This window comes from Seriola dumerili, unplaced genomic scaffold, assembly GCF_002260705.1.
Source record: "Seriola dumerili isolate Sdu_G_001 unplaced genomic scaffold, Sdu_1.0 BDQW01000565.1, whole genome shotgun sequence".
Taxonomy (NCBI): Eukaryota; Metazoa; Chordata; class Actinopteri; order Carangiformes; family Carangidae; genus Seriola; species Seriola dumerili.
In genome coordinates this window covers 265,580-285,795 of record NW_019174820.1, presented here as the reverse complement: position 1 = coordinate 285,795, position 20,216 = coordinate 265,580, and the positions used below count along the sequence as shown (strand labels likewise).

The following is a 20,216-nucleotide window of genomic DNA, read 5'->3' as shown; positions in this document are numbered from 1 at the left end:
TTTAAGGCTTAGTCCTAACTGCAGCAGCCGTGGGTTCGAGTCCGACCTGTGGCCCTTTGCTATGTCATCCCCTCTCTCGCTCACTGCACTTATCAAAATAAAGGTCAAAATGCCCCCAAAGAAGTAAAAAACACATTTCAAACAGTAAAAGCCAAAGTGAGCAGTTCCACACATCTGAGACGCTGCGATCAGGAAACATGAGGAATCTTTACTTGGCAACTTACTAAAACCATCAATTACAAAATCTAGAATCTACTAATTTCCTGTTGATCGACTAACCAACTGATTATTACAGCCCCACATTCCTCCCTGAGTCCCATCCAAACCACAGTGTTTGAGAAGATCAGTCACCCAAATCCAAACATCTGTTTTACATTTTTATCAGCCAATATCAAAGTCTGTTTTCACTCTGCTGTCAACACACAGGGTCAATGTCAGCCTGAGATGAGATGAATAAATGTTAATATGCATGGAGAGGAGAACTGTAGCAGTGGTAGCTGTACACTGTAAACACCTGCAGGGAGCTGCTGATGGTCTTATTACTGCAAACAGCACAACACTACAGCACTAATGGCTAAAAGTAGCCTTGTGCATCATGATTAGTGTATTCACTGTGAGGCTGCGGGGGGGATTAAGGTATCACTTGGCAAGCTGGTTTTAGAGATGACTAAATGCTGTTAAGCCCTGAAACACAGAGCAACATGCTGCCAAGGAGGGTAAACCTTTTACAGCTGCACTCGCCTCAATTTTTAGGTAAAAATAAACTTTTTTTTTCTCCAGCCTAAATCACAAAGCATGGCTACAGCAGAGAAGAGCATCCCATCTAAGTTCAATGAGGTGCCACTGACTCATTATGCTTCCCTGAAAATTTCTGACTTCGGCTCCAGACAACAGCAATGAATCAAAACTTGTGAGCAAAATCCAAACTGTGAGCTCTCCAGCCAGAGAAAATGGACTCCCCCCAACACTACATCTTCTCCTTTCTACTCTTAGAATAAATCATGAGGCTTTTTGCAGCATACTGACCAGGAGGATTTCAGATTCTTAAACCATTACCTGCCACTACCATTTTTCACCTGCCAATGCGCAAAGTTGTGTAATTGCAGTTTTAAATGTTGGCTACCTCTTCATCCCAGGAACTACAGTTACAATGCAAAGCAACAAACCAGGAAACGGAAACTAAAATAATTTCACTTCCACAAACGTTAGTGTCAAATTCCCAAAATCAAAAAAGCATTGGTCTAAAATAGTCCGTTATTCTGCTTCAGGTGTGTCATAAGAGATGAGACCATCTTATTATATGTGGCTTAGTAATAATTTTATCTTTACTTCTATCCTTCTATTGTCTGAAGGAACTATATTCTTTTGCATTCACCATAAACTGCTTAACTACACATTGTTGGTAGGTACCAGTTAAAATAAAGCTTTGATTACACTGATTATTTTCATTCTAAACTACATTAAATGGCAGTGGGCTGGTGCTTCTTGGAACATGATTTCCTTTAGAGAGCCTCACGTTTTGAAACACAATCCAAGCTCATTCAAATAACTATGCCAACCTCCTCCCGAGTCAGGTCCAGACCTGAACCCGAGCGTCACTCATCCGACTTCCCCGATGATGTCAGAACAGTTTATAGGGCGACTGACACCATCAGCCCTGCCATCGCTCACGTTTGTCAGCACCGGTGTCCGTGTGTGGTTTCTAGAAGCTGATACTAGTATTGAATATTTCCCCCTCTATTAGCATTATGTCAATACCAATGTGCATTTTTTGTTCTGGTCTTTCACGCAGTGCAAAGCTCTTCAGATGTGCACATCCATACCTATCAGCTCTGATGTATGAGGGCATCTCTGCTCAACAATCAAACAGGAAGGTATCTGTCAAACATTCACTTATTCATCATGTAGATGGGAAATGTTTTGTCTGCAGGCAACAGCAACTACCTTAAATCAACATTTACAACCTACATGCTTTATTTCCCAAATGTCTACCATCAGTTTCCCACATGTAAAAACTAAAGAGGCAGCAATCTAAAAATTAGGCAGCCTTCAGTTGTATGTCACTTTCATTTGAGGATGATCACAACAGCTTTGCTCTAACACAGTCCATTTAAGAGAAAGGGCTGAAAAAAAAGCCCTGAACAGACTGACTGATGATAATGATAAACACACAGGCCCACTGACTCATTCAGAGCCCTTGTGGATTTATGGACACTAAAACAAGATAATAGCATGTACTAAGTGGAAACAACAAAGAACCTAATTGCTATTTTTCGACACAAATGGGTTCCACTAATAATTGGTGCTTTTAACAACTACTATAACTCAACAATGGAGCAAATTTTATACGAGTGCGGCGTCATGAATATTGAAAGGCTGGAGGAGAACCACCGGGGTCGGATAAAAGCCGGACTGTCCCTTTAACCAGAGTTTGGGAAAAGGGCAAAGGGAGCTGCAGCAGTCCGAGTCTAACGCCATCAGAGCCGCAGCAGCAGGACAAACCCACTGACCTGCTGCTGAACACACAGTTCATACAAACAAGTTAAAAGTGTGGGTACAACTCCTCATCACAGCTGGGACATTATGGGTTCAAACACCGTCATTAATGTCGGGAAAACTTCAATCATCTGCCCGGTGCCACTCCTGGATATGACCCTCATCCATCCTCGGTGCTCATGTTAGCGATTAGCAGGACGTTTAGGTTGAAAACTGGCAACCCAGCAACTTCAAACGGCTCGGAATACGTAAAATTAACGAAATGACCGATAAAAGCCATCACCGTGGTATCACTATGAACTGGGGCAGTGCAGTTATTAAGCAGCGTATTTTCTTTAAAGTGATTTAAGAAGGTTTTCCATTTGAGCCCATTTAATACGTTGTAATAAACCCCATTGAAAAGGGTGGATGTCAGTAAAACATCAAACTCTACGGTCAAAGGATGAGAGCGAGTTATGGGAGTTTTAGTTTGGCTTAATTAAAACCAACATACATAATGTTGATGCGTCAATGCGCCGCGGCTAACGATCACTACCTCAGGGTTTGACACGGCGGTTATTCATTTCTCCCGGGAACAGAAATGAAAACCCGGCTCGGTCTGGCTCGGCCCTGATACTCCAGGAGAGAAAAAAACCCACCTTTCCCAATCCCGATTAGCTAACATTAGCCGAGCTGTGTTAGCCTAGCATGCCAAGAGGATGACGGAGAGTTAGCTGGCTAGCGTTAGCAACACCGAACACTGGGGAGAAAGCGGTTTAAAAATCACAACCCGGGATAATTTAACAGCCTGGACGCACATTCCCGCCCCGGTTTCTTTTAACCCAGAACAGCACAGTCCTGTGGCCGGGTTTCGCCCACGGAAAAGAGTGCTAGCTAAGCTAATGAAGTCCCAATCCCAGTACAAATACATTCCCTTACCCACCTATTAACATGGTCGCTCCCAGATCCACATACCACGGAGAGGAGGAGAAAGCATTCCCACATTAAAAGGCAAAAAAACTCCTTTTTACAATCCACAGATCGCGGTCATTAGAGTCCTCCGACAAGATCCACAGGCGGGTCCAGTGTACGGTTCGGTCCCGGTGGTCCCAGACGGACGGTACGCCTGTATTTTAGTGTATTTTGGTGTTGTTGGTGTGGTATGCGTTGTAAGCCGAAACCTGCCTCTCTGCTCCCTCCCCTCTCAGCAGCACCGCCAGGCAGTAATGGCGACTCTCTCTCTCCTCACTCCCCACTCTCTCTATCTATGTCGCTCTACCTTTCCATTCAGTCTCTCCCTCTCTCTCCCTCCCTCTCTCTCCCTCTCTCTCCCTCTCTCTGTCTCCCTCTCTCTCCCTCTCTCTCCCAGGTCATATTCATATTATGAGGCATTAAATGTAAAAGTTATTTTATTTTATTGGCAAAATATAACATGACGACGAGAAAGGCATTAACAGAGTTGAGCTATATAATGTAATATAATATAATATAATATAACATAATATAATAATGATAATAACAACAACAACAATAATAATAATAATAATAATAATAATAACAATAATAATAATAATAATAATAAAAATAATAATAACAATAATATGAAATTCTATTCAATTTAAAACATAAACCTAAAATAGAAAATCTCCTCTAGGGGGCCCGGGGCAAACATTTGTTGTTGGTCCCTATTGGCCCCCATTGTACATGGCAGTTTTATAATTTCCCAAGGCATCCAATAACCAATTAGCCAATGGACAGGAAATTGATAGGCAACAATTTTGATGACTGATTGATCATTTATAATAATTTATTAAAAAATGCAAAATGAAGAAAGTGGTTCCAATACATGCTATGAACTCAACATCTTTGTGTTTCTGACTGAAAAAAAAATGAAGAATATGAATTGAAAAGAATAGAAAAGAATACATCAATTTGGGCCTCAGGGAATAATGATAGGCATCCAGTAAACAATCAATGATTAATAATAATAATTTCAGGTATATTGATCAAAGAATGAATGCCTTTCCAGTATGTCTATGATAGAATAATACAACATATCAAATGGAAGAAATTTGATAAAATATTTTCAATTTTTTAAAACAAGTGAGTTCAATATAATTTCAATAATTCAGGTCTTATTAGTTTTTGACACAGATCGTGGCCACACCATGGAGGATGGAAGATGCATCATAGCTGATATTGTACCTCAAGTTTTCTGACTAATTTGCATTTAATCAGATTATATTAGCAGGTGGCGGCTTTGCCAAGTTGGTAATCAAACCTTGTTGAAGTTTTTCAACTGACATCCGACCTGTTCTGAAAGACGTCATATAACGACTGTATCTGATAATTGTGATTAATATTTAGAATAAATTGTCAATAAATAATAACTAAGTCCCACCACAAGTTCACTTTGACATAATTCATGTCATCAAATTTCTTATTGCTAAATGCAGAGCCAGTGTAAACCACCAGGGGCCGAGGGGCAAAAATAAACCCTAATGTGTTTTATTTTATTTTATCTGTTTTCTATCTCCTGTTTTGTTTTACTCTTTTAAATCTTACTTAAATGTGTCTTTTTGTATTGCTGTCTTTTCTAAATTCCTCTCATGTCTTATGAAAAGCTCTTTGGAATATGTTGCTGAAAGAAGCTATGCAAATAGACACGCTTTGCCTTTTGACCCCTGCTGTCTGCGTGTTGTGTATGAATTAATTAGTCATTATAATTTGTTTGTGGTAGCTTGATTAAGCACAAATTTGCATAGTAAACCTGCAACATACACTGTGAGCACAAGATTATAAAGCTCTTAGATTTGAATGCCTGACTCCTGAACAAGCTGGTGCTGAAGTTCAGAGTCCAGGTGCATTATGTAATACATATATAATATATTTCTATATGGAATACCTGATGAAGGAAGAGCGGAGCAATACAAAAGTTTTTTTTAAGTTATGCAAAAAAAAAGAACAAATAAATTTGCAGTTAATTAAATGACCACAGACTAATTGAGGCTTCAGGCAGTCGTCCACTTTTCCTGATTAGTAATTTATTGTTACCTTAAAAATATTCACTCTTTGTTTGTTTGTTTCAGAATCAGAACAAACTTTATTGTCCAAGTATCTGCTTTATATTTATATGATCGGCTTTTTCACAGCAGATATTTTGAAAGCACATTATGTTACTATAATAATAATAATAATAATAATAATAATAATAGTAATAGACTTTAACGATCGTCCCATGACCAAGCCATGAGAATGTGACATTGAACCAACATACATAATATACCAGGACCCTGAAACGCAGCTAATTAATCAGCATTTTATTCTTTATAAACTTTATTATTTGCACATACGCTCCTTTTACAAGTTATTTCAAAATGTCTTCCATTAAAAAGGCTTATTCTAGCTCAGTATGTATGTCAGCTATATGTTCAATAACACATGTTATTACCTATGGGTATATTACAGTAAGACGTTTTAGTCTGGCAATGTCACTGTGCAGGAAGTGTTCATTACATCACTTGTTGGTTAATTTACAATTATATAAAGAGGAAAATCTTCATATTCAGTATGAGCAATAGTTTTAAACTGATGGATTCACCACACTGGAACATATAGAGTCATACTCACTGGTTGTCCATCATTAGACTGATCAACTGATCCACTCTGTTTCAGCAGATAGAAACACACGTGCTGCCAAAATAAAGGATGAAGGATCAAGTTAGACAATAAACAAAAAAAGTGGTGTTGACCAAATGTGACAGACCTGCAGTGTTTACATGACCTACATGCAGAAACATCCCCACACACTGTCTGTGTGAATATATATGACATCATGTTATATGGAAGTGTGAGGCAGCTGCTGCTGTCTCTGTGTCCTCTTCCTCATTGTGTGACTGTCTCTCTGAGCCTGTTTGTATCACTGTTTCTGTCTCTCTTTGTGTCTCTGTCTCTTTTCTGATTCATTTCAATAATCCTCTTTATTGGCTGAATGTTCGATGAGCCGTGTTGCCAAAGCATCTAAATACAAATTAAAATCTCGCTCTCGCTCTGTCATTCTCTCTGGTTCTTCATTACATTTGGGATTTTGTTTTTTTTTTCCAGTGTAAATAAATAAATAAATACAGTAAAATGTGTCTGAGTAGAATGCAGGTTTTCTTTATTTCCTACTTTTGAAATAAACGAAACATTTTGTCAGATAATCCATCACCTCAGCAACAAATTTTAATCTTATCACAGACCTGTCTCCTGGTTCCTTCTGCTTATTAAAAATTTCCCTAGAATTTCCTCATTAAGTAAGTTAAAGCAACATTTCTCTGATGATCCAGTCCCAGTATTGACAGTAATGAATAGAAATGCTGCAGACACTGTCATGGGGGGGGGGGGGGGCTGTGGGTGCACAAAGGAGTCCGCAGTGAAAATCCTTCATTTATATTTCAGTTGTTCTGGGCTGGATCAATATGTGCTGCTGGTTCCAGTGGATTCCCTGGAGTGCGATGCTGCGTTAATGAGCCTCAGAGCTCAGACAGAATACACTCACCGAAAACAGTGAACAGACTCAGTGGACAGGTCAGAAATCTAATATTAACCCAGCACAGGATGAAGTATAAGGACATATATGGTATTAAATGATAATGTTTTTAAAAGCTGACACTTCCTCATGAGAACTTAAAGTAAAAAAGCCCCTAAAACAAATCTCAATACACTAATAAAAACAAATGTTGTATATATGTCCTGTGTCCACTCATTGTTCGACGGGGTGAGGCTTCGCTGGTGTTTATGTAACTGTAACACTCAGGAACAGGACCTGATTTTGGGTTCAGACCATCAGATCAAAGATGGAAGGTTTCTGTTTTAGAGCACCAGTGATGTCACAGTCCCATGGGGACAAGTCCATCAGAGACCAATTCTGATAATGGAGCAGAGAGGAGACTGCAGCCAGAGGAGCTTTGGGCTGAATGTGTCTGTGTGACTGTGTTTATAACCAAAATACAACCTCTGTAACGTGATGCATGTTTCTCATGTGTGTCTAGGTTTAACACATGACACAAGCAGGGAAAAGCACTCAGCTATAACTGAAATAAAGAACAAATCACATTTATTTAAACAGAACAAAAATATAAACACACAACACTCTTTATGAGTTGAAATAAAAGATGGAGGACTTTGTCTTTCTTTCAAATCTGGTTCATAAATGTGTTTAAATCTGTATCAGTGACTGTTTCTCCTTTGCCAAGATGACCCCGCACCTGACAGGTGTGGCACATTAAGTTGCTGATTACTGCACAGGTGTGACCTGGGCTCGTCACAATAAAAGGTCACTTTAAAATGTGCAGCTTTATTTTGAAAGAAAACATTCATTAGGCACTGAACTGAGGAGTCGAGGGCCAGAACCATAGAAATCTTTGTTTTCTGAGTGATCCAATAAAAATACAGCAGATTTCAGTTTAAAACACTCAGAGAAACCAAATCCTGCAAGGTTTGGATGGTGGGTCCAGGTGGGCGGGGCTTGGTGACTGCTTTGTTGTGACATCACAAAGTTCCAGAAGTCCTGACGGCTGGTTTTAAGGCTCAGTTTCTGAATACAGGCTGTGTGCATTTCTCTGTGGACTGAGGCTTTGATACTTTCACAGTATTAATATAGAAGCTAGAGCTGATCTATAATCACACTACACATGGACACAGACCTTTACACTGGAGGAGCTTTCATAATGATTTAATGTCCAGTTTGCTTGAACATGTTTCAACAACAACCTTCATTTGAACAAATGTTAACCAGGATAAAAACACACTGGTGCTGAAGCGTCTGTTGTTGAATCACATCACAGGAGAGAATATGAGCCAGAGACTCACTTCATGTTGTTGTGTTGTTTGTATTTTGTGTCTCTGGTTCATCTCCAGGTTGCAGCAGACACATTGACAGCTCTGACCCGTTCTCAGGGTTTTTCACAAACCCTATATCATCGAAGGGCATTTTGAGAAATGCAGTAAATCAACACAAAAGTAGAAGTTGCTGAGGAGGTTGACGTGTGTGTGTGTGTGTGTGTGTGTGTGTGTGTGTGTGTGTGTGTGTGTGTGTGTGTGCCACAGGCGACCCCTGCTGCAGGCCCTGCACCATCAGCACCTCCATATGGAATCTGCAGATGTTTCACTTTCTGTCAGCCTTTCATGTTTCACACCTTTCTGCTTTGTAAAGTCCTGACGGGGTGTTTTTTTTTTCTTTCCTCAGCATGCATCCACATCCCTCACTTCTCCGAGTCTACAAAGTCTGTGCTCTGTCAGACTGCAGCAGCACAGGCTCAGGCTCTTCCTCTGAGCGAGGCGGCATGCAGCAGCGTTGTTCCTAGAAGCAGGAAGTTGAAGTCCAGGTGGCTTTATTCAGTGTAAGATGAACAAAAAGTAGATCCTCTATGAGCTGCAGTTACATATGATTACTAGAATAAATACAACACAACAGAATGGTGCACAGTAATGTAAATATGTCAAAGTAAAAGAAACGTAGATGTGGAGCCTGAAATCTAACAGATTACAGAAACTACAGTTCTTTCTCACATCTGTGTGTGTGGTGAAGAGACTAAAAGCTCGCTGCAGCACAGCTGGAAACAGAGGAAAACATTCAGTTCATCACGGTTTCATTGACATGTATCTCAGCTTTCTGTTTATCTTGTGCAGGTTAGTAAGGAGCTGTTATATCAGCGTGTGACCGACAGCTGGGAGCAGTGACTGTCCTGCTGTTGTTGGAGTATTTTCCTTCTGCTAATGGAAGGAAGCAGTTTCTTCTCTCTGGGTTACTCTCCGATCACTGAAGCATCCGTCTCCTGCACAATTAAAAGACTGACTGATCACCTGTCACCTGCTCAGATCAGTTTTATAGAACTAAACTCCAGGACGTGGACACAACAAAAAATAAAGACAAAATGTTTAAAGATGAAAAATGAAAAAACACTAAGTGTATTTTTTAATAATTATTGTCTGATTTCTTGTTTTGTGAGGTCACAGTGAGAGGTCAGTGACTTTTGACCTTTAGGCACCAAGTAATCAGTTCATGGTTGAGTCAAAGGGAACGTTCCCTCAGCGTTATGAGATATTCATGTTCATGACAATGTTCCTGACGGACTCTGAGACATGTGGAGCTGTAAACAGTGAGACCAACACTTCATATTATCAGTATCAGACAGGACGCTCTCTGTCACATCTGGAACAGCTGCTGATCACAGCCTCTCCTCAGTATCCAGGAAACAGAGGCGTTGATGTGCCAGCGGCGTTTCTGGTTCCATTAACGGCCGCCTCACTGAGCAACATGTCGCCTCCACTGATGTGAAGAGTCCTTCTGAAGTCAGTGTGTCCTGTGTGTCTGACAGTGAGACGAGAGGCTGCCGTCCTCGTATCAGACCTTCATCTCTGAGAGCTGACTCGTCCTCGTTAGTGAGGAGCTGCGTTCAACCTGCTGCACCGTCATCAGCACGTTTCATGACATGGCAGCTGTGTTGTGATGACGTGTGTGTGTGATGGTGATGCAGGCCTGGGTCCACTACATTCGCCTGACAGCTTCAGATACGAAAGTATGTGTTGTTATGTTGTGATACACAAAAACAAAACAATCATTCATGACAGTATTTTTCAAAATATTATAACATATATATATGTACATCATTTACACTACAATGATGTAAATCATATATATGAGATATATACTGTATATATATTAATGTATGTAAATGGAAATAATGTTAATGATGATATATATTATTTGATGTAAATGTCAAATAGTTGTTTTGTTTTTGTGTATCACACAACGACAATGAGGACCACATCCGTCCTTTCTTCCAACCCTCAGATACCACCTTGGGGAGCGTCTCCTGAAATATCGCCATGGCAGCATTCATGGCACCTCAGTCGCCTCGATTACAATATTAGAGACGCAGCTAAGAAAGTTTTGAAGAAGAGAAGCCAGCAGATCATCGAGATGTTTAGGATTCATCTTGACTAAGAGTCTGAAAATACTTATGATACTTATGAAATATTAGACACATAATAAACACATAAAATAATTAAAGAGATGATGAGAGATAATATTTACATAGAAGCTCATTTATAAAACAAGTGTTTTCAGATGATGAAGATGTTGTGAATGTGGAATGATGGTTTTCTGAAACATCATTTATGCTGCTATTAAAAATAAAACTCCTCTGGCTGGTTAAACAGAGAGAGCGCCTCCGGTGGCATTTAAAGATTTATCTGCTGATTTCCTGCCTGAACCCGCAGTGTGTCTGCAGCGCAATATTCAGATTATAAATCACTACAGCTCTAACCCAGCATCGATGACAGAGACACTCTCTCTCTCTCTCTCTCTCTCTCTCTCGCTCTCTCGCTCTTTTCATCATTCAAAAGTAACACTCTGGGGCTTATGAAACTGTTTTTTTTCTTGGGAAAATCTCCTTAAAACCCACTCTGAAAGTAAAGCCCCAAGGGTGAGAGAGCTTTGAGAGAGACATCAGATGGGCTGAGAGGACATCCTGTCCTCCCCTCCAGCTCTGAGCAGCAGCCGCTAACAGGCGGCTGGTGCTTCAGACTCTGCAGCCAGCTGCTCCTTCACAGCCAGGATTTCCCCTCATGTCATGATATAATGTCACACATTTATTCTAATGCTGATAAATAATGTCAATATTTATGTGTGTATCATCTCTGTTTCTCGCCGGTTCTTTTTTCTGCATGTTACTCTGTTTTTTTCCACTTGATAACATTCCATGCTCAGTTTCTGATGAAAAACATCTTATATTTATTTAAAAATCTTTTTTAATTGTACATTTTCACTGAATTCACTACATTACAATTTTCCTCTGTCAATCCTCTGCTTGTAGAAGAGGCTGTAGATCAGGCAGTGGTGACACATGTAGAAAAGCAGTAGCTGTTGTCGTGGGAACAGTAGCATTAGCAGTGTTAGCAGTGGTGAAATACTATAGTACTGTACCTACATACTGTATGTACTCATGCATAATCAGTGTGTTACCCACAGTAAATTTACATCAGTCAGTTTAGACACAGACTGTAAATAAAGATGGACGTTGTCTCTGTGACATCACCCACGGGTTTCTGAAGCTCAGAGTGAGCTGCTCCAATGTCGCCATCTTGGCAGTGTCTGACTCTGCTCACCAACTCCAGGTTAATTCAAATATGTTCCAAGAGGAGGGGCCTGTGTGGAGCTGAGACTTGAGTGCATACGCTCACTCACCTGTCACTCAAAGAGGCCACGCCCTCAATCCTCCCTAACTGTAGTCCTTAAGAAAATGTAAACAGGTGAGTTATATAAACAGGTGTCATGAAGGAGGAAATTAGCTCTAGAGACCAAAAACAGTAGTAGTAGTAGTAGTAGTAGTAGTAGCAGCAGTAGTAGTAGTAGCAGTAGCAGCAGCAGTAGTAGTAATAGTAGTAGTAGCAGTAGCAGTAGCATTAGAAGTAGTAGTAGTAGTAGCAGCAGCAGTAGTAGTAATAGTAGTAGTAGCAGTAGCAGCAGCAGTAGCAGTAATAGTAGTAGTAGCAGCAGTAGTAGCAGTAGCAGCAGCAGTAGTACTAATAGCAGTAGCATTAGTAGTAGTAGTAGTAGTAGCAGTAGCAGTAGTAGTAGTAGTAGTAGCAGCAGTAGTAGCAGTAGCAGCAGCAGTAGTAGTAATAGTAGTAGTAGCAGTAGCAGTAGCATTAGTAGTAGTAGTAGCAGTAGCAGCAGCAGTAGTAGTACTAGTACTGACAGCAGTAGCAGTAGCATTAGTAGTAGTAGTAGTAGTAGCAGTAGCAGTAGTAGTACTAGTACTGACAGCGTCTTGTTTCGCTCTCTTGTCGTTTATTGAATGCGTGGAGAATTACCTCTTCATTCAAACATGACCTCATTAACTCGTGTATGTTTTTGTCTCTTTGTCGTTGCGTCTCGCTCTGACTGATGCAGGCTGCTGTGATAATCCTTCATGAAGGCCCCTCTCAGTCGACCAGGCTCGGTGAGGCGGTCTGGTCCGGTCTATTGTGTCTGGGTGTGTGCTCAGCTGGGACGGTGGTAACACTGAACCCCAGCAGGGAGAAGCAGGAAGCTGTCTGAGTATTTATATCTCCCTCCTCTCCAACAATACGGAGCTGTGAACAAGTCCTGCGGGATTCACACTGACTCACCACCGTCTGAAGATTATCATGACATGATCTTCTCTGTCCTCTGCTACTCACTGTCCCCCATATACACTTACGCTTACACACGTATTAAATTCATTTCTATTACATATTTTTATTTAAGACACTCTGGAGTGTCATAACAAAAAGTTGTACATAGGTAACTTTCATTTTAATTTCATTTTCAGTTGGAGATGAGATTTGTATGCACACTTTTCCTTCATGTGTAGGTGAATGTTTGGACTCTGCTAGCAAGAGCAGATACATTCATATAACACTTTTAATGCATCAATATAGAGGTCAGCACAACTTAAAAATACACCTCTGTCTGTGGGCACAGAGAGGGGTGGGTGGGGGGGGGTCAAACTCTCAGTACTGACTCCGGAGTTTTCAAGCACTGCAAACTGAGACTTTTAGAAACAGTGCTGGAGCTGTTTTATTTTGAAAACTCTGTGGTTGCGTTTTATTTAGAAAACTCTGGGGTTGTGTTTTATTGTGAAAACTCTGGGGTTGTGTTGTAGTCTGGACAGAAACTGAGACCTTTGTAAATGATGACACAGCCACGGTCTCTCCTGATTGGCTCTCATCAGCCTGGACTACCAGTGGTGAATACAACATGATAGTGAATCACAGTGTTACTGACCTTGTTGTCTTTGCTAGCAGCTGTTGTTCTCTGTTTTAATGCTACAACTGTCTTTGCTGTTCCTCCTTCAAAGGATTTACTGCAGAGGAGACAATCTACTTCCTGTTTACACCGGCTGGCACATGCTCAGTGTACTGAATGGTCATGTGATGTGTGTTTTCAGGTGTGACAGTCTGGACGGAGATCGTTTTAGTTTGAAAGCTGTTTTAAAATGGTCATAGTCTAAATTGATGGGAACAGTTTTAAAGTACAAATAGAAAACTGTAGGAAACTGGAAACAAGTTGTGAAACTGGAATCATCCTTTAAACAGAGATCAATATCAAAATGAAAGTCAGAGTTTTTTTTTTTACCTCATTAAAAACTTGTCTACTGACTGAGTGTCCGTCCATGTGTTCAGACTGATAAAATACTTTATTTTAATGTCAGAAGCTTCTTCTGTTGCAGCTTTGAAGAGTGAAAGGTCACCAGCTGGAGCCAGCGTGAGTCTGTCAGCTCCTTCCACTTCTGTCGACGACCCAGCGAGTCGCTGCCGACCAGCCGCCGTCAGCAGAGCATTGAAAGCGTGAATGTAAAAGCGCTGCAGAGGCTGAACAGTAAAACCTCTCCGTGGACTCCTGATAGCAGCAGCAGTGTTTCATCAGACGAGGCTTGCCGCCGCCCGCTTCGCCACTTCCTCTCTTTGATCCCAGGAACCCTGCAGTCATATGCAAAGCAGGCTGGGAAGACGCCGTCACGCTGGGAGTGATCGCATGTGCACAGAGCAAAGAGTGGAGTAGACTGCGTTTCATTTTAAGAGGTTAAAGTCTGCAGGCAGCTTCACACCGACACACTGGAGCTGTGAGTTATACAGAACAACAACGATGCAGCTCCCTCAGTCCAACCTCCAAACACGTCCTGATCATGTACTGCATAAGAATAACCCTGAGACCTATCTATATATATGTAGATATATATATATATACACACACACATACACACACACACACACATATATATATGAACCTTAAGACTCATATTCTTCTTCAACACAGAGAGATGAGTTGGAGGAATGTTTACTATATATTTAAAATTAAACAGAGACACTGAGCATCGGCTCGTAAGGAGGAATGAAGATGATGAAGATGATAGAGATGATGAAGATGATGAAGATGGATGTAGATGATGAAGATGATGAAGACGATGAAGATGGATGTAGATGATGAAGATAGATGAAGATGATGAAGCCGATGAAGATGATGAAGACGATGAAGATGGATGTAGATGATGAAGATGATGAAGATGGATGTAGATGATGAAGATGATGAAGGTGGATGTAGATGATGAAGATGATGAAGATGGATGAAGATGATGAAGATGGATGTAGATGATGAAGATAGATGTAGATGATGAAGATGATGAAGGTGGATGTAGATGATGTAGATGATGAAGATGATGAAAATGGATGAAGATGATGTAGATGATGAAGATGGATGTAGATGATGAAGATGGATGTAGATGATGAAGATGGATGTAGATGATGAAGATGATGAAGATGGATGTAGATGACGAAGATAGATGAAGATGATGATGATGGATGTAGATGATGAAGATGGATGTAGATGATGAAGATAGAAGTAGATGATGAAGATAGAAGTAGATGATGAAGATAGAAGTAGATGATGAAGATAGAAGTAGATGATGAAGATAGAAGTAGATGATGAAGATAGAAGTAGATGATGAAGATAGAAGTAGATGATGAAGATAGAAGTAGATGATGAAGATAGAAGTAGATGATGAAGATAGAAGTAGATGATGAAGATAGAAGTAGATGATGAAGATAGAAGTAGATGATGAAGATAGAAGTAGATGATGAAGATAGAAGTAGATGATGAAGATAGAAGTAGATGATGAAGATAGAAGTAGATGATGAAGATAGAAGTAGATGATGAAGATAGAAGTAGATGATGAAGATAGAAGTAGATGATGAAGATAGAAGTAGATGATGAAGATAGAAGTAGATGATGAAGATAGAAGTAGATGATGAAGATAGAAGTAGATGATGAAGATAGAAGTAGATGATGAAGATAGAAGTAGATGATGAAGATAGAAGTAGATGATGAAGATAGAAGTAGATGATGAAGATAGAAGTAGATGATGAAGATAGAAGTAGATGATGAAGATAGAAGTAGATGATGAAGATAGAAGTAGATGATGAAGATAGAAGTAGATGATGAAGATAGAAGTAGATGATGAAGATAGAAGTAGATGATGAAGATAGAAGTAGATGATGAAGATAGAAGTAGATGATGAAGATAGAAGTAGATGATGAAGATAGAAGTAGATGATGAAGATAGAAGTAGATGATGAAGATAGAAGTAGATGATGAAGATAGAAGTAGATGATGAAGATAGAAGTAGATGATGAAGATAGAAGTAGATGATGAAGATAGAAGTAGATGATGAAGATAGAAGTAGATGATGAAGATAGAAGTAGATGATGAAGATAGAAGTAGATGATGAAGATAGATGTAGATGATGAAGGTGGACGAAGCCGATGAAGATGGATGTAGATGATGAAGATAGATGAAGATGATGATGATGGATGTAGATCATGAAGATGGATGTAGATGATGAAGGTGGATGAAGACGATGAAGATGGATGTAGATGATGAAGATGATGAAGGTGGCTGTAGATGATGAAGATGATGAAGGTGGCTGTAGATGATGAAGATGATGAAGGTGGCTGTAGATGATGAAGATGATGAAGGTGGCTGTAGATGATGAAGATGATGAAGGTGGCTGTAGATGATGAAGATGATGAAGGTGGCTGTAGATGATGAAGATGATGAAGGTGGCTGTAGATGATGAAGATGATGAAGGTGGCTGTAGATGATGAAGATGATGAAGGTGGCTGTAGATGATGAAGATGATGAAGGTGGCTGTAGATGATGAAGATGATGAAGGTGGCTGTAGATGATGAAGATGATGAAGGTGGCTGTAGATGATGAAGATGATGAAGGTGGCTGTAGATGATGAAGATGATGAAGGTGGCTGTAGATGATGAAGATGATGAAGGTGGCTGTAGATGATGAAGATGATGAAGGTGGCTGTAGATGATGAAGATGATGAAGGTGGCTGTAGATGATGAAGATGATGAAGGTGGCTGTAGATGATGAAGATGATGAAGGTGGCTGTAGATGATGAAGATGATGAAGGTGGCTGTAGATGATGAAGATGATGAAGGTGGCTGTAGATGATGAAGATGATGAAGGTGGCTGTAGATGATGAAGATGATGAAGGTGGCTGTAGATGATGAAGATGATGAAGGTGGCTGTAGATGATGAAGATGATGAAGGTGGCTGTAGATGATGAAGATGATGAAGGTGGCTGTAGATGATGAAGATGATGAAGGTGGCTGTAGATGATGAAGATGATGAAAATGGATGAAGATGATGAAGATGATGAAGATAATGAAGATGAATTTAGAGAATGAAGATGGATGTAGATGATGAAGGTGGATGAAGATGATGAAGATGGATGTAGATGATGAAGATGGATGTAGATGATGAAGATGATGAAAATGGATGAAGATGATGAAGATGATGAAGATAATGAAGATGAATTTAGAGAATGAAGATGGATGTAGATGATGAAGGTGGATGAAGATGATGAAGATGATGAAGATGGATGTAGATGATGAAGATGATGAAGATGGATGTAGATGATGAAGATGATGAAGATGGATTTAGATGATGAAGATGATGAAGATGGATGAAGATGGATGTAGATGATGAAGATGATGAAGATGATGAAGATGATGAAGATGAATGTAGATGATGAAGATGATGAAGATGGATGTAGATGATGAAGATGGATGAAGATGATGAAGATGGATGTAGATGATGAAGATGATGAAAATGGATGAAGATGATGAAGATGATGAAGATGATGAAGATGATGAAGATGGATGTAGATGATGAAGATGATGAAGGTGGATGAAGATGATGAAGATGGATGTAGATGATGAAGATGGATGTAGATGATGAAGATGATGAAGATGATGAAGATGATGAAGATGGAGTCTGGGGGTGGCAGAGGTGTGTGTGTTTTATCAAACATGTAAAAGATAAGCTTGAAATACAAAGTGTATCTCTAAGAGCTGTCTGTGTTGTAATCATCAGTGTGGCTGCTGCAGAATTAAAGGAACACCAGCATGACATCATGTGTCGAAACATATTAAAACACTGTGTGATCACGTCCTGCCTCAAGGATTTTATAATCCATGTCAAGACACAAGACAAAGAAAGGTTCTACAGAAGTAAAATATGTAAAATAAACACAACCATCATCAACCCTGGAATAGAAACTGTAAATACATAATAATAATAATAATAACAATAATAATAAGTATTATTATTATTATTATATAATATACTGTATATAATAATATATATAAATAATATAATATATAATAATTATATATATTATTATTATATAATTATTATTATATTATATATTATTATGATAATAATAATAATAATAATAATAATAATAATAATAATAATAATAATAATAATAATCATTATTATTATTATTATTATTATTATTATGTCAGAATCACTGTGTTCATAGAGCCAGCCCAGAGAGGGAGACAGATTGTCGGTGTTCCTTTAATAGATCTTTTGAATTTGTTTTAGAAGCATTTTTACTTTAAGTTATAACTTCATCTCTCACTTCAACTGACAGTCATGAACCTCTGCTGCAGATGTTGACATCTGGCCTGTAACGTGCTGGTTATAATTGGAGCATATTGTTTCTAATGTAACTAATGTGAAGCAGCAGCAGAACGTTTTTGTGACCTACATGGTTATTTTCATCAGGATATGATGACTTTATCTGCTTAGTATGAGGTTGGAGACAGTACACACACACACACACAGGTTTAACAGTTCTCCACAGGGGGTCTTTGCTGCAGTAGAGAGCAGCTGCCTGGACCTGATACTATTAACTGAAGTGTGTGTGTGTGTGTGTGTGTGTGTGTGTGTGTGTGTGTGTGTGTGTGTGTGTGTGTGTGTGTGTGTGTGTGTGTTAATGTGTGTCTACTGTTACAAAAATATTTTGGCAAATTCTGTTATAATGGGTGTGTGAGGCAAAAATCATCATCTTCATCATGAAGAGAATCACTATATGTGTGAGAGGAGGAAGAGGAGGAGGGGAAGGAGGAGGAGGACATGAATACTGTCCATCCACACATTCCTCACATATGAGATGGTTGAGTTTGAACATCACAGCCTAAATAAACCCTGTGCTGTTCCTCTCCTCCAGATGTTGGAGCTGCTTCAGAGATCAGCTTCAGACAGGAGCTGCAGAGATCAGCTTCAGACAGCTGCTGCAGGGATCAGCTTCAGACAGCTGCTGCAGAGATTAGCTTCAGACAGGAGCTGCAGAGATCAGCTTCAGACAGCGCTGCAGGGATCAGCTTCAGACAGCTGCTGCAGGGATCAGCTTCAGACAGCTGCTGCAGAGATTAGCTTCAGACAGGAGCTGCAGAGATCAGCTTCAGACAGCGCTGCAGGGATCAGCTTCAGACAGCTGCTGCAGGGATCAGCTTCAGACAGCTGCTGCAGAGATTAGCTTCAGACAGGAGCTGCAGAGATCAGCTTCAGACAGCTGCTGCAGGGATCAGCTTCAGACAGCTGCTGCAGAGATTAGCTTCAGACAGGAGCTGCAGAGATCAGCTTCAGACAGCGCTGCAGGGATCAGCTTCAGACAGCTGCTGCAGGGATCAGCTTCAGACAGCTGCTGCAGAGATTAGCTTCAGACAGGAGCTGCAGGGATCAGCTTCAGACAGACCTGTTGGACAGAGCTGAAGTCTGCAGCTCAGAAAACCATTTCTTCATGGACCTGCAGCCTGGTACTGCAGAGCTATGATACAGGTTCAAATGTGGAGCTGAGATTTTGGTGCACATGCTCACCCACCTGTCACTCAAAGAGGCCACGCCCTCAATCCTCCATAACTTTAATCCTTAATCTTTAGTCCTTACAGGTGAGTTATATAAACAGGTGTCATGAAGGAGGGAATTAGTTCTAGAGACCAAAACAGTTTTTGTACCAGACTGTAAACATGTTTATTTCTGCTGTAAAGTTGGACATTTTAACATGGGAGTCTATGGGGACTGACTCACTGTTGGAGCCAGACTCTAGTGGTCGTTAGAGGAACTGCAGCTTCATGTTCCGGTCCTGGAGGTTGGTGCTTGAGTTTTTCCCACTCAGCTGCTCGTAACAACATTTTTCATGATGTGAGCGCAACACAATATTAGTAGAGAAGTCTTTCTTCAATATTTACACCAGGAGAACATTTTCTTGAATCTACCCTTTACATTTATGTTGACACTGTAATGTATGTTAATTATTGTGTTGTACTTGGTATCGACAAGTGTGATTTTACGCTGCATTCACTTGAAGGGGGAATTCTGGCTGGCATCAGGCAGAATATTACCTCTGACGTCTGTTGAAATTTAAAATGTTTTAATGACAGAGACATTCACACAAACTTTAACCAAACTATGAGGAAATCACAACGTGAATTAATACGTCTCCATTAATGACTGAATATCAGCAGTTGGTTGATGGAGATAGCGGCTGGTGGAGCCTCTGATCAACAACAACATGAGGAGCTTGTTATAACTTTTCTCCACACACATTCACACAGGTGGGTGGTGTGACAACACGTGATATTTACTGAACCCAAGTGCAGAAACAGACAGAGACTCTCTGAATGGAGCTTAACAGAGTTTATTGCAAACACTGAAAGGAGACAGACGTATAGTAGAAACAACAATCTGGCAACAAATGGAGAGGGGAAACAAAGGAGGAGAAGGAAAATGGTGGCCAAATGGCCAAATGGTGCATGAAGAGTTAGGAGAGAGAGAGAGAGAGAGAGGAAAGTTCAGAATAATGACTGTGA

The 20,216-nt window shown here is 40.1% G+C and overlaps 1 protein-coding gene across 1 annotated transcript in view; it reads right to left on the bottom strand.

Annotated features, from left to right (window-relative positions):
* arhgap5 (Rho GTPase activating protein 5) overlaps window positions 1-3,638 on the bottom strand; it is a 50,216-nt gene extending 46,578 nt beyond the window's left edge. Inside the window, 1 exon segment of the mRNA XM_022764728.1 lies at window positions 3,419-3,638. The gene's annotated coding sequence lies outside the window, so the exon portion shown is untranslated.
* Window positions 3,639-20,216: the final 16,578 nt, after the last annotated feature.